The sequence below is a fragment of the Andrographis paniculata genome, unplaced genomic scaffold (genome assembly GCF_009805555.1).
Source record: "Andrographis paniculata isolate CXL003 unplaced genomic scaffold, ASM980555v1 Contig71END, whole genome shotgun sequence".
In the NCBI taxonomy this organism is placed as follows: Eukaryota; Viridiplantae; Streptophyta; class Magnoliopsida; order Lamiales; family Acanthaceae; genus Andrographis; species Andrographis paniculata.
Genome location: NW_026137608.1, coordinates 2,618,984 through 2,626,394, shown reverse-complemented (window position 1 = coordinate 2,626,394; position 7,411 = coordinate 2,618,984). Strand labels below are relative to the sequence as shown.

At 35.6% G+C, this 7,411-nt stretch overlaps 1 long non-coding RNA gene across 1 annotated transcript; it reads left to right on the top strand.

Annotated features, from left to right (window-relative positions):
* Positions 1-2,801: 2,801 nt before the first annotated feature.
* Positions 2,802-7,192, top strand: LOC127265063 (uncharacterized). The gene is made up of 2 exons (XR_007841877.1): positions 2,802-3,558; positions 6,577-7,192. It is a non-coding gene; the product is annotated as an uncharacterized LOC127265063 (long non-coding RNA).
* Positions 7,193-7,411: the final 219 nt, after the last annotated feature.

The window sequence follows — 7,411 nt, the reverse complement described above, 5'->3', positions numbered from 1 at the left end:
TAGCAGATGGATTTCAGATCGTACGCATACACGGACAGACAGCGGACAAATGACAGATAACATATAGATTTTAGATCGCATGCATGCAACCGACATATGAAAGATAGCATGATCTCAAAATCACAAGACCTCCGGGTACAATCCATGTTAAATGCAGTCGAAGAAACACTGGTTGGTAGGCTATATCTATGATATGAGAAAAATACGCTCTAATACCAAGTTAGAAATTTTAGGGGAAAATAATGAATTTGTCTTATTGATCATCAAAATAATGGGTCTATATTAAGCAATACAAAACAGACTCGATATATTTAAATCTAAGTAATCTAATATATGGAAAAGACCAAATCAAAATATAAATCTACTAAATCTAAAACCGAATATCTAAAATATCACAACAGAATGTCTAATTTTTCATATGTTGCTTTAAACTTTTGTTTACTAAACCTTGTTAATAAATCCGCAAGTATACAAGACTAGGAGCAGTGACGGTTTGAACAGTGATGACACCCGGTAGCTCATGATCTCTATGCCAAAAAATGTGGAGATCTAAAAGATATTGAGTACTAAAATAAGACTAAAAATAATATTCTGGAATTGGAAATAAAAATGCAAAACAAACAGGATTAAGTCTAATTGAATTGAAATGAACTTCCTGGTTCGTCTTCTTCTCTGTTTGATTCAGTGTAATATTGTTTTTGGTTTATTCAAGCAATGATGGTTCGGACAGTGATGACACCCGGTAGCTCACGATCTCTATGCCAAAAAAAGTGGAGATCTAAAAGAAATTGAGTACTAAAAATAAGGCAAAAAATAATTTTATAAAATTGGAAATCAAAATGCAAAACAAACAGGATTAAGTTAATTGAATTGAAAGAACTTCCTGGTTCGTCTTCTTCTCTGTTCGATTCAATGTAATATTGTTTTTGGTTTATTCAAGCAATGAGGGTTTGGACAGTGATGACACCCGATAGCTTACGATCTCTATGCCAAAAAGAGTGGAGATCTAAAAGAAATTTAGTACTAAAATAAGGCAAAAAAATAATATTTTGGAATTGGAAATAAAAATGCAAAACAAACAGGATTAAGTCTAATTGAATTAAAATGAACTTCCTGGTTCGTCTTCTTCTATGTTCGATTCAATGTAATATTGTTTTTGATTTATTCGATTATTTTCTTCAGCCAATACTTTATATTTTTGTATACGAGGTATTATTCGAATAATTTCATTGATTAGGAACATATATATATATATATAAATTCACAATAAAGTGGCATTTGGAAAAGATTTTAGATGGTATCAAAGAAAAAAAAATTCCAGAAGTTAACATTAATTTAAGGATGGACATACTAAAATAACATTCATTTAAGCATGCACATACTTGTTTTTATGCTTAAAAGAGGACAAGTTATAAAAGTTATAATTTAAAAAGTAAAAATCAAAAGTGGTACCATTCCAAATCATTTTTATCATATTTGGTCCTATTAAAAAAAATATATCAAAATTAATCCTATTAAAATATATTTTTATCAATTTTGATACTTACCTTCCCATTTCTACAAACAATGGTGACATGTTATAACGGAGTGTGACTTGGACGGTGATTAGGATTGAACGCGTATTTATTATTTAAAACTGATTTTCAACGCCACTGTGTTCTATACTTTAAAATCTCCGACGAATCCAACGGGCATAGGTCACATCAAATAACTCTCCGATGCATATGTGCACGCCGATGGAGCCCTCTAGTATGCCGCCGCACCGCCGCCCGTCGAATTTGCCTCGGTAGCTCACCACGTAGCCCTGCTGCGCCAGATAGTGGCACAAGAGACTCTGACACGTCTGCGCGCCACCGCCAGAATTTATCTGTTCAACTGACCCGCATTACCCTTCTTCCCCCCCCCCCCCCCCCCTTCTCTTTTTTTCTTCTTATTTTTCTTCATACCGCTCTGCCCTCCGGCTCCGGCAGCAGGTTCGTGGCCTGCAAAGAGAGAAACAGAGAGAGTCTCCGGCAGCTTGTTGTTGGAAGGGTCATCGTCCTACGAACTTGTTAGATGCGCCGCCGTGAATTTTGGGAGAAGTAATCTTAACATTATTAGGGTTCTGGTCATCGCCGGAATTGTCTTCTTCGACGTCTTCGTCACCGTCACTATTTTCGCGGCTGTTTTTCTTGGGCTTCCTCTCTCTCGTGGGCAGTGGCTTCTCCGGCCAGAATTCGGCGTGTTTGCTGGTCTTCACGAGTTTCTTGGCGAGGGTCTATAACTATGATACATATATATGTATTTATATATATATTTGTGTGTGAAGGTGAAAGAGACAATTCTTTCTTTTGCAGTTTTGGCAATAATGAATTGAAACACGGCCGTGTTTCACGTATGTTCAATCCTAATCAACATCCATGTCACATTCTGTTACATACATGTCAGCCTTGTCCGTTGATTGTAAAGAAAATGATCAAAATTGATAAACATATTTTTGAACAAGACCACTTTTGATATAATTTTTTAAACAGGACCAAAAGTTATAAAGTTGGCATTGAATGAGACCACTTCTGATTTTTTGCTCTAATTGGAGGTGAAAAAGTAATTTACTTGTTTTAACCGAAAATTTTTTAAGGGTGCGTTTGTTTGGAGATTTTAGAATTTAAATAATAAAATTTTTGAATTAAAATGATATAAATAAGTGTTGATGTAATATATTAAATATAAAATTAATTTTTAAAATAATATAAAAAATTAAAAAGAACTATTTGATTTGTATGGATAGTGGATTTTCTACGCAAATCCCTCGAACAAACACATTCAAAATAATTTCCCCATTTTTCCTGCAGCCATCGCGTCTGCCTCCCCCCTCCCCCTTCTCTTTTCTCCTTCTTCTTCGTCTTCTTCGCAGATCAGACGCACAGCCACCGTGCGCTGCCATGTACGCCTGCAGCCGCTACCAACTGGCCTCCCTATTTCAGTCGCTGAAGACAACCGCCGCCCGTCGCCGATTCCATAAGCCGCGGTTCCCGAAAATCCACCACCAGACACCAGAGCACGACATCCCTCCTCCGCCGGACCGACCAGCGCCAGCCACCACTGTGCCTCGCACAGTCTGCCTTTGTCAAACGCATAGCCACCCGCGCCGCCGCCGTCACATTTGCCTCCCCCGCTGACCATCCTCCCTTCGATTCCAACCCGTCGCCGAGATTCCTTCCTTCACTGCTGCCCGACGCCAAGCCCAGCCAGTCCAAGCTGCACATCCGTCGACCGGTGTTCCTGTTTCAGCCGCAGATGCCAGCCGCCGTCGAGTCCCCTTTGACAACCGCCGTTGCGCCTTCGCCCTGCCACTCCTCCGGCTGACTCGAACCGCGCCACTACGTCTCGCTAGTGCAATTCAATTTCCCTTCTCTCTATTCTTTTGTAGGTTTTATTGTATTATGTTTTGGTTAAGATCTGATTTATTGAATTTTCTTCTATAGGATGACAAATAAAGGGGAAAAATCTAACAACTTCAAAGAAACATGCGAATGTTGTCTATAAAATTCCCACGGCAATCCCACATAGTTATTCAGGGTAGTATTTTTCCCCTCATTTTATTTATTTCATTTGCTTAATTTTTTTCTTTGTTTTACATTGAGGATAATGTCTAGTTCATGTGGGCAAGGGGGAGTTTGGTGTCATTTGCATGTTGCCTTATGTGTAGATAGACTTTTATGTGGATTATTGCGTGCGCGAGAACTTTGTTGATTTTTCGGTGAATTTAGGTTTAGATTGTGCCAAGTTCCACTACTTTGAATATCCATGTGAGTTTTGAGCCTATATGAGCATTCATTTTAAATACTTTATATTCTTTGACGGTGTAAATATTGCTTTTGAATTTTCTTACTAGAACTTGCGTAGTTATGCATGTTGAACACGTTCAAAGAGTCGTTGTGATTAAAATGATAAGGGCACGATAGGATTACCCCACTTGGCAAGATCCATTTGAGCCTTTAACACTTTTTTGTAAAAAAATATATAACCCCATGTCGCCTACGACTTTTCCCTTATATAGCCAAATACTTGAACGCGTTGTCAATAATGTATTTGAGTTCATCAATTATAGTTATTTCTATTAGACATTATGAAGGCTGAAAAGAAATTGTTTTGATTTTTAGTTTCGGAAAAGAAAAAAGAGAGAGAGGGGGATAAAAATAAAGGAAATAAAATTTTAAATATAAAATATAAAGAAAAAAAAAATGGTTTGATGTTTGAGAGTGTTTTATTCGTTGAGAAGGTAGTTCTTGGTTTAGATTAAGGATGTGTTTAATTTTGGGTGTGAAATCGAAAATGCATATGCTATATGATGAACTTATCTATATGTATTGTTGATGCTTAGCCGTCATAGCCATTTTTTCTACCCCAATCAAAAGTCATGTTATAATCCTTAAAAAGACCTTTCGATTTTTTCATTTGATTTTAATAATAATCGAAGGCAACTTGTCTCATATGCAAGCCTATAGACTAATTATTAACTATTATGAAATTTGAGCAATAATTAGCCTTTTGTTTTATTTGAGTGTTGACTATATACACTTTTTTCTTATGAGGTTGGTTGAACTTGGCATGGTCCAGGATTGATAAAGTTACCATTGAGATATGATTTTCGTGTTAGGAAACATGGTACATGTTTAGTTTTATGCACATTTTTTAACATGCTTGAGGATAAGCATAGTTTCTGTGTGGGGGGAAGTGATGAACTTATTATTTATCCGACTTTTTGTACGTTGACTGTACTTATTGATCATAATTTTGCATAGTTTCTACTGATTTTTGGTCAAATTCAATTTTTGTGTTAAGAATGAAAGAAATAGAATATTATTTCAAAAAAAGAATAAAAAAAATCATATTATTACTTTCATTTAGGCATGTCTATGCCTAGAGAAAGTTCAGATAAGTCAAGACTTCAAGTGATAAAATTTAAATTTTGCACTAAGGAGAAAATTGTGAAACAACAATAAAAAAATATATATATTGTTGGCAATTCTAAGGACTGCACATGTTTTTTTTACCTCAAGAAGGGGGACATAAAATAAAAAATCATCTTGAAGCAAAAGCAAGAAAGGCGTGGACGGTTGGAGCGATCAAGAAATGATTGTAATTCTATATCATCTTATGTCAAGTGGAACCTTATTGTTTTCAATTTCTAGTTATGTTTAGTGGCTAAACTTCTTAGTCTAATCTAAGGTTTTGAATTTTTGGATTATGGATTTGTGAGATAGTTTTGGATTTTAATTGAATCTTTTGATTAATTGGTATTTGTTTGATTTTTGCATATCGTGTCTACATTCATTAGATGTGATTTATTATCGTAGCAATATTTTAAGTTTGTCTATTGATTGTGTGCTAATTAAATAATTGCATCTATAATTATATATTTATTTGATAAAGTAGTAAGTAGGTTAACGAGCTTAGCCTATGATTTGCATGATCGAATTGAAAATATTTTGTAATTGATTAAATATTTACATTGGGTTTTTCTCGTGGGTGGTACCTTGTTGAATTCCTTCTATTAGGTGTGGTCAATTGGTCGTACCATTTCTACCGATAAGATTAGAAAAATTGGGTGTTCGATCGTATCGAACACCTATAACCAATTTACCAATTGATTGATTAGATTATTTAATTCAATTATCAAATTCATTATCTTATTTTTCATTCAATCTTTGGACTAGAGATTTTTATTTCTTGATAAAGTTATTTTATTTTTTTCTTGATTGTTTGATTTTATTTTGTTTAATTGATTTTCCCTAGGATAGTTATTTTTTTAACTGCCTTGCTTGACAACCCCACTTTTTATAATTAAATAATCAACCAAAGAAACAAAATTGCAGTCCATGTGAATTCGACCTTGTTGCTATTTCTTGCAATTGATTAGGAAGAACATGTAATTATTTTGATTGATAATGCAAGCTGTCACTAGCATAGTTGAGTCTGCAGTAACTTTATTTTTGTAACACTCTTCTATTGATATTGAGCACTATTCTGTATTTTTGGTCAAATCATTTCTTCTAATGATACAATTGATTGTTGAGGGTGGGTAGGGGAAAGGACTGCAGTTTAGTGATGGTGGTGGAGGATAGTATCCTCCATAAGGTGATGGTGGTAGTCCATGCTGGAAATGCATAGAGTCTAGCTAGAAACGAAGCTGAGGTGGTGGGGTTTTTGGTACCTACATCCTCCGTTATGAGTTTTCCTATATTGGTTGAGAGGAAGAGGTTGATTTGAAGATCCTACAAAGCAGGCAATTTCTAGATTAGTTGGGGGCTTGGATTTAGTCTCTGATGGCATTGAAAGCTCGCCATTTTTGTATGTTCCTATAGATGTTTTTTCTTCTTTCTCAAAGATTTGCTTCTTCTTCTTCGCTTGCCCCAATACATTCAGCTTCATCAGCCTCACAATTTCTTTTACCTATACATTTAGATTGTCAATTTAGCCTCTTGCGAGACTATACTGGATACCTCATAAAGTCCTTTGCTCGGAGTGTGGTTAGCTTATGGACAATTGATTATTCTTACTGCAATTTTCTCAATAAATTTCATGAATCCTCAGCTCATAAGGGAGTGCCTCGCAGCAGAATCCAATGCAACATGGAGTTGAACTTCAAGACCTATGTAGAATGTTTGAATTTGTAGGCAGTCAAGAAATTCATGGTGCAGATAATTGCGGAGCATGATTTTGAAGTACGACCATGCATGGGGAAATGATTCATCCTCTCCTTACTTGAATTGAGAGATATGCATGCATTGTTGTTCAGTATTGCTAACAGGATGAAAGCAGGCTAAGAACTATTGATATCACCTCGATCGGCGAAGGATATGACTTTGGGAATGAAGTTAATTCATTTTTCTATTTCGCCCTTGAGTGCAAATGGAAATATGAGTAACTTGGCAGCATCCACAGATAAACCATTCCCTTTGAATGAGAGCAAACCCTAGAAAAGCTCTTCAGGTAGTCGTATGGGCTCTCATACAGGAGGCCACTATAATGCGTTGGACTACCAGTGAGACTATCATTGGCTTCAATTCAAAGAATCCCTCCACTCTATAGAATTAGGGTAGTGTCCAGTAAAACTTCATAGTGGGCATCCATTTGAACATTATTGTGTGGTGCCTGAGGATTCTGGACTCTTTCTCTTTCATGTTTTGATTTCCCTGTTGATCAGCCACTGGGAGTTGAGGGCAGTTGATCTCATTCTCAAGATAACCTAGTTCGTGTTGAAATGCCTAATTTTGCAGGAGTTGACACTGTTATGAATGTTTAATTAGTTACAAAATTTTTAACTATGAAATGTTTTATAGTTACAATATGTTATTCAACAATAAAAAGCAATTTTTTTGCTAAAAAAAAATTATGTACTACAAAATTAATTTATCACTAAATTTTT